Below are 8,067 nucleotides of genomic sequence, written 5' to 3' on the forward strand. Positions count from 1 at the left end.
AGTTAACACAACAAAAACAAACACACAAAGAGAATAGCACCATAGAGAGGAAACAAGATACTTTATTTTATTCATCAAATAATCAACATACATGCCTAGTTGTAAGGCTTTCTGGATTACAGATAGATACAAAATATATTCAAGATCAAAGATCCAACATCAAATTCATAGCTCTAGATAGATATGCAACAAACTTTCCGAACTTTAGCATTCTACTCCAGAATCCTTCAAAAACTACCTAAATCTAAGCCTAAACACTCTATATATACTTGCCAAAATGGCTTACAAATCATTCTAGAACGTTACATAAGAGGAAGGCCAACCCAACAATGGTATGGACACATCCCAAGAAAAGATCTCAACATAAATGTCACGATTGACATAAATCCTGCAAGTCGGCTTGTAGAAATCACATCCAAATGGTAACACTTGGCATAAATAGGAAAACTTGACATGTGAAGGTCACTTAGCATACACTAGGAAATTTGGCACACACTAGGTAACTCGGCACATGAAGAGTCACTTGGCATACACTGGGTAACTCGGCACATGAAGGAACACTTAGTCAACACTAGATTGCCATAGTAACTCGACATCCATTAGAGCTATAGTAACTCGGCATCCACTAGAGCTATAGTAACTTAGCATCCATTAGAATTAGAGTAACTCGACATCCACTAGAGCTATAGTAACTCAACATCCATTAGAGCTACAGTAACTCAACATCCACTAGAGCTACAGTAACTTGGCATCCATTAGAGCTATAGTAACTTGGCATCCATTAGAGCTACAGTAGCTCGACATCCACTAGATCTACAATAATTGAGCATCCATTAGAGCTACAATAACTTGACATCCACTAGAGCTAAAGTAACTTGACATCCACATGTAGAATGAAAAAAAAAAATGAGTAGGATAACAAGGCAACCTAGGATACTCTTGCATCACAAAGTGTCAACAAAACTCCTCATTTGACATCTGAATGGATAGACATTTTTAATTAGGAACCATTGCTGCCACCCTAATTTGTCCACACCTTTGTCCTTAGGAATCAATTTGTTTCAATAGTTGTTATGGGAAAGAGCTCAATCAAAGCTGGAAAAAGAAAAATTGGAACATGTTATTAATGAACAGATCTATCAGTTGAAACAAAGCTCATACCAAATGAAGTTTTAAAAAGGAGGATTGAACAAGTTATAGGATTGATTCCTGAACTGATGAAATGCAAATCACCATCACCAGTGAATGCATTGTTTCTTAAAGAGCAGCTTGTAAATTTTAAGTTGACTAGAATTGTGGAAGGGCTTAATCCATCTATTACAACTCTGCATGAGATTTATGATGCATTTCAATCTGTTCCAATGCCCTTAGAGAATCTATTGTGTGAATTGTATCTCTATAATTTAGTAGTACCTGATGATATAGAGTGGAAATCACTCTTGTATATCAGGGATGTGTAGTTGAGAGAAGTCATGTCTTGGATACAAAATGAGATAATAGGGAACATCAAGTTGTGCCTTATAGGAATAGTGAAATGACAATACCTCTAATCATGAGGTTAGAAGTTCAACACTCTAGAAAGACATTTTTGGATTGAATTTCTATTTTAGGAAACCCTACTGGAGCTAGTAAAGTATGCTCTGTTAGAGAACAAGCCTTTGCAAATTGGGAATAACACTCCTTTCAAGATGTTGAGACAACTATTGTTGCTTCAAGACAAAGGTGGACATGGATGCCACATGACCTAAAGATAAGAGAACCCCACTCTCCTCAAAATTTAACTCTTGCTACTATTAGGATTCCATGGTATATTGATTTGGGAAGGAATCGGTGAAAATATTGGCTTCCATTAAAGTATCAACCTCCTATTCTCTTGCAACCACTACTAGTAATAAACAACAATACAAAGGATCATGATATGATAGCAGAAGTTTGACAATGGAGAAGGCTCAAGGATGATTATGGATACTTTGAATATGTTAAGGTTAAGCCAGGGGAGTGGACAACTAGTGATTGGAGAGTTTAGGCTAGAATCAAAAACTTCATGGTTGTTGAAGACTAGCAATAGCTTAGTTGGGGGCAATGATGGTCCTTTAAAAGGCCATTGTTTTAAGATCTTTTTATCTTGTTTTTAAGTAGTTATCTTGCATAAATAGTCACAACTTTATGGTTTTAAGAAAATGAACTTATATTTTCATGTATATGCTCTATATATGATGAGACATTAAGTAGAAGTATGAATAGTTCAAATATGCTATAATTTCTTGAATCTATGGATAAAAATGGTATATTGAAGTGATTTTACATGTTGATAAATGTTTCCTCATATATGCTATGTCTTGGGTAGTTTTCCTCCTATAAACATAGGATTTGCAAGAGTGGTAATTTAAAATTACACCTTTTCTAATATTGATGATAAAATAAATATATTTATGTAGAAGTGTGCACATTGGATGCTTTTTAGGTACTTGTCGTGGACATTTCAGAGTCAACACCTCAGTGCTAAAAGTCAGAGCTAATCAGGTTGCTGAATCATCGTGAGTGGAGCAAGTCAGTATATGCTTTCTGTTGGAACATCGTACGAATGTAGCTTCTACAACCTACTATATTCCTGGAAGATTTATTCATGGTTAATGGCAATTCTATTTCAAATTTTATGAGTTTGTAATTGATCCTCATTAATGGAGTGATCATAGAGTTAGGGAGTAGTTGTAGTTTCCTTTAAATAACATTTGTTGTAGTTTTAGGAGCAATTTTTAAAAAAGAAAGAAGTCAGGATTATTTTATAGTAGACGAGTGTGATTTAGTTTTTAGTCAAGTGTAATTCCTTTACCATGAATGAATAGAATGAGTAGTTCAAGTCTATTTCCCTTGTCTTGATTGTCTTTTCTATTCACTCATCCAAGGGGGCCCACTTGGTGAATGAACTATTCTGTTAGAATATATTTTGTTTCCTTCTTCATTTCCTTGCAAGATGAAATTGTGTTTCTCCTGTAGCCATTGGTAACAAAATCAGTGAATTGTTCCTGCAGCATAGGTGAATAGATAGGTTTGTTGTTGCAACATTACTTTCAAGCTTTAAATTAAGTTGTTGTTTCAGTTGCTAGCATAGAATTCCTTTAGCATTTCCTTCGCATTAGTTGTAATGACTTGAAGGGGAATTAGAGCATCGACTTTGTAGTCATCCTCTCAAGTTTATGCTCCTAGGTTGACAAATTAAATGAAGTCAGTGTACTATTTTAAGTAAACACATGATGTTTTCTGACCATGAAATCATTGTGAAAGGATGTTCAATCCTTTTTTATTAATGTAATAAGCTGACCGAAAAAGAATTAGAATGAAACTAGGGATATACTAAAGATCTACCTATAAAACATAGAGGGATAAATGTAGTTGAACATCAAGGTGTTGTTTACTTCTTTTTTTGGATTACATGGTAACTTGAAGATATTTCATATCTTATGAAAGATATTTTTGTCAATGCCAAAGAGGGAGATTGTTGGAGCTACAATTGTTGAGAGCCTAATTAGAACAATTGCTATATTTTCATTGATGTCAAACCCTACTACTAAGACAAATTACTAACAATGTAGAGTGTCATATCTATTGATTGATGAAGATTATCTAAAAATAATTAATCACGAGATGACTTAGTGAAAGGTTGAGTTCAGATGTGTATATGTATGTGTATGTGTATGTGATATAGAATTATAATGGTCACTTGATAAGTTATTACTTGACAAGATAATGAAATGTTCTTAAGCCCTCTAATAGGGCCACTCCTAATAGGGTGATTAAATCTTTTAATAGGGTCACACCTAATAGTGGGTTTTGTAACCTTTAACATGGTTGGCTCTTAACAAATCTCACTTCAAAAGAGTGAAAAGTTGTAGCATGTTACTGGTGGTTTTTCCCAAATTGGGTTTCCACATTAAATCTTGGTGTTAAACATTGTGTGGATGTTTGTTGTCTATTTTATGCTACTTATTTATTTTAAGTTTAAGTTTGTGGTTGACTATGATAAGTTTCTATAAGTAAGCACATGTAGAAAAGAGAGCTAAAATGGAATGAATAAGTTGGATTATAGTGAATAGTTTTAATTAGTTAATTATTATGTTGAGCTTGTTGAAGTTTCAAGTGCTTGATTAGTAAATCTTGACTCAGGGATAAATGATTGACCTCCCCTCTCAGTTATTCAAAATATTCTAACATAGTCATCCTGGGATTGAGCAATAGAATGCAATTATGTGTATTTTGAGATATTTGAGAGGAACATCTAGTAAATGTTTACATTTTGGGGGCTCTATTACTGATTTACATGGCTATATTGACTCAGATTTGGCAGGGGTCCTAGATATCAAATGGAGTACTACAAGATATGTATTTATTATTGGTGGGACAATGGTGCATTGGATTTCTCAATTATAGAAGGTGAATGATTTATCCACTAAAGAGGCAGAGTATGTTGTCACTACAGAGGCAACCAAGAAGATGATATGACTTCAATTCTTCAGGGAAGAAGTGGGACATCCATAGAAGGACAACTATTTATTTCTGTATAGCTAGAGTGTCATTCATCCTGCAAATAATTATGTTCTGTTAGAATATGTAGTCCACTAATATAACTGGGGGGGTGGGGGGTGAATCAGTTATAGAACAATTATAAAAAAACATTTAACTTTAAACAAACTTAGCCATGTGATCAATATAAACTGAAACCACAATAAAATAGTCATACAATTAATGCCAAATATGTTAACTATGGAAACTCTTGATCAGAGGGAAAACTGTGGTGGGGATGGTACACACAAGATGATGTACTAATATAAATATTCCTTGTTAAAGGATAGACCCTATTAGGAGTCTGTTACAACATCCAATACATATGAGTCCCTATTAAGAGACTTTAAATACATGTTAGGAGATTTCAACCCTGTTAGGAGTTGTGCCAATCCTATTAGGAGATATGGAAGACAATTGGAACCACTACCCAAATGACTTCAAGATTAAGATCAAAGAACCCACTATCCAAATGATCTTTGTATTATTCCTTATAGAGTGATAAAATTGAAATGCACTTCCTTCCTCTATCTCTTTCCTATCAATTAGATTTCTACTCCTTTAGATCTTGTAACCATATTGCATATTGTGCATCCAATGATCCCTTGGATTGCTTACACACATTCAGTAAGCATTTTGCTCCTTCTTGCATTGCACACTAATACTTTGCATTCCACTTGATCTTCTTCTTCCATATCACACCCACAAATAAAGAAAACAACTTTCTTTTATACCATATCTTTATAATAGTTCCTTGAGTAAGCCTTGAGGCTTCCCCAATTAATTAATTTATAATTACAATAACATTGTCGACTCACAGTCTATACAAAACTTTACATGTGTGAAACCACGTCTTGTGCACACATTGGTGTCACCACATGATCATCCTCTATCACTGTTATTTGTGCATCACCTTTATTACATCTTAGATGAAAGATAGAGATAGATTATCACAACTCTATTTTCCAATGCATTATTTATGTACTGCTTCTAGTAAAACAAGTGTAACTTCCATATAACATCAAATCAGACTTAGTCCTTTAAACCACGTCATCATGACAACCTCAAGAAAATTTCATCCATAGGGTTTGCTTTATTTTCCAAATGGATACTCTCACTCATCAAGGACCCTAAATTTGGTGAACTTTTTGGAACTTTTTGCGTGGCGACTTTGCCCCTAGTTTACGAAAAGTGGGTTGCATGCTCAGACCAATCACCAATAATGATACATAATGACTTTTATATTGATGATGACTTCACCAATGGAATCTAATCTTTCCACATGGTAAATTAAATTTTTTTGCCCACAAATTTTGAGGCGTGTCTTAATTGATGTTCACACTCGCCAATCCATGGTAAAACTTTAAGTTGGGTTATAGATAAAGTACATATATTTGACAAGTGTCTCTATTCTGAAGACTTTCTTAGGAAATTTTTTATCCTTCTAATCTTTGCCTCAAAATAGATTATACTATGGACAAGTGTCGTTATTTTGGAAACTTTCTTTGGAACTTGTTGTATTTTAACTTTTTAGCCCAAAATGGGATTTGGACCGTTGGTTTAGGATCATCTAATGGTCATTAAATAGGGTTATTGTATCTTGGATGATACAAATTTATGGTTTCTATATATTTTTACTTTTGGTCATAATTTTTTGAAATAATTAAAGATTCACCATGGTTTTACAAAATTATCATACAATGGGAAAATAATTGCCAATAAAATTACTTTTTTTCTATTTTTGAAAAAAAAATCACTAATTCAAATAATTCCCCCCCCCCCCCCCCTAAAATAATGTTGGATTTGGCATGATTTTATACATTTTTCCAAAGGGGAGTTTCTTAAAGTTATCCCCAGTCCCCCACTACACATCATCTGAAACTTCCTCAGCTCCTACGCATACTAAGATTACTAACTGCTATTCTTCTAGTCTTAACAAGATTACTACTGTGTTGACATCAATGACAAATGTAGTCATGAATGCAACATATAAATACTATCCAATGCTTAGGATACTCCCCCAGTGTATTATCATCAACATTCATGCTAACAATCTCCCCCTGTGGCATTGATGGCAACATAAATGAAAAACATCTAAGTTCCAAGAATATCAAACTATACTCTGTTGATGTCATCTTCTCAAATCCTCTTCATCAATCTAAAATCTTCTAGAATGATGTACTATTCTTCTTCTTTTTCTTTTAGGATTGGCGATAGTTGTTTCCTTCCAGTCACTTACCTATTCTTCTACGCACTTTCATGAATCTTTCTAAATCTCCCTAAAGAGATAACTTCCCTGCATTTTTATTCATTCAATATGTTTTTCATGTACATTCTCTCCTCCATTAAAATCAATGTCAAAGGTGTCAATCACAATACCAATTGCATACCAATTGTTAATTAGCTACTCAAAACATCAACCAGCTCGAATGTCCAAAGACATTGTTCAATACCAAATACACAGAGTCCTCTATGAATCAGTACATATCGTATACTCCCCCATATAAGAAGCATCAACATTCAGTTCAGTCTAACCATAGTGCTCTGTACCATTGGATTGATGCACTCCTTGCATCAACTACTCTGACGTAGGTAGGGGCATAACCCCTTACACACCTCTTAGGTACTCAAAAGTATCTTTAGGAAAAGGCTTACAATATGATCTTTAGTACTTACATACTCCAGCCTTATCTCTTTCTATGTTTCCTTCTTTCTCAAAACATCATACTTTATGGATATGTGCTTTGTCTTAGAATGCATTACTAGATTCTTAGACATACTTACTATACTTGTGTTATCATAGTAAATGATAATATGTTCTATAAACTCAATTCCAATATCCTTCAACATTTGTTTCATCCACATAACTTGATTACAATTATTTGCTATTGCAACATACTTTGCCTCAGTTGTACTATGAGATATATAGTCTTGTTTCTTGCTCAACCAAGAAACCAATATTCCTCCAAGAAAGAATGCTCCACCATTGGTGCTCTTTCTATCATCTATATTTCCTACCCAATCTGCATTGTTATATACACACAAGGTGAAATCACTTGATCTATCATACCATATTCCATAATCAGATGTACCCTTCAAATATCTGAATATCCTTTTTACTACTGTATAATGATACTCTTTAGGATAAATTTGAAATCTTGCTACAATCCCAACTACATTTTCTATATTTGGTCTGGTGTGAGTCAGATATTGCAATCCTCTAATCATAGATCTGTACTTCTTCTGCTCAATTGTAGGTGTCTCATCTTTACTGGATAACTTGTGACAAGTTATCATGGGTGTACCAATAGGTTTACATTTTTCCAAACCAAATATTTTCAACAAATATTTTAGATATTTAGTCTATGAAATAAATATCCCATCTTTGTTCTGTGTAATCTGCAATCCTAGGAAAAGCTTCATTTCTCCTATCATGCTCATTTCAAATTCATTTTTCATCTCTTCAACAAACTTGTCACTTTCTTCATCATTTCCTCCAAATATTAT

The sequence above is a fragment of the Cupressus sempervirens genome, chromosome 4 (assembly GCF_028749045.1).
Source record: "Cupressus sempervirens isolate cs-2001-9-10 chromosome 4, ASM2874904v1, whole genome shotgun sequence".
NCBI classification, from domain to species: Eukaryota; Viridiplantae; Streptophyta; class Pinopsida; order Cupressales; family Cupressaceae; genus Cupressus; species Cupressus sempervirens.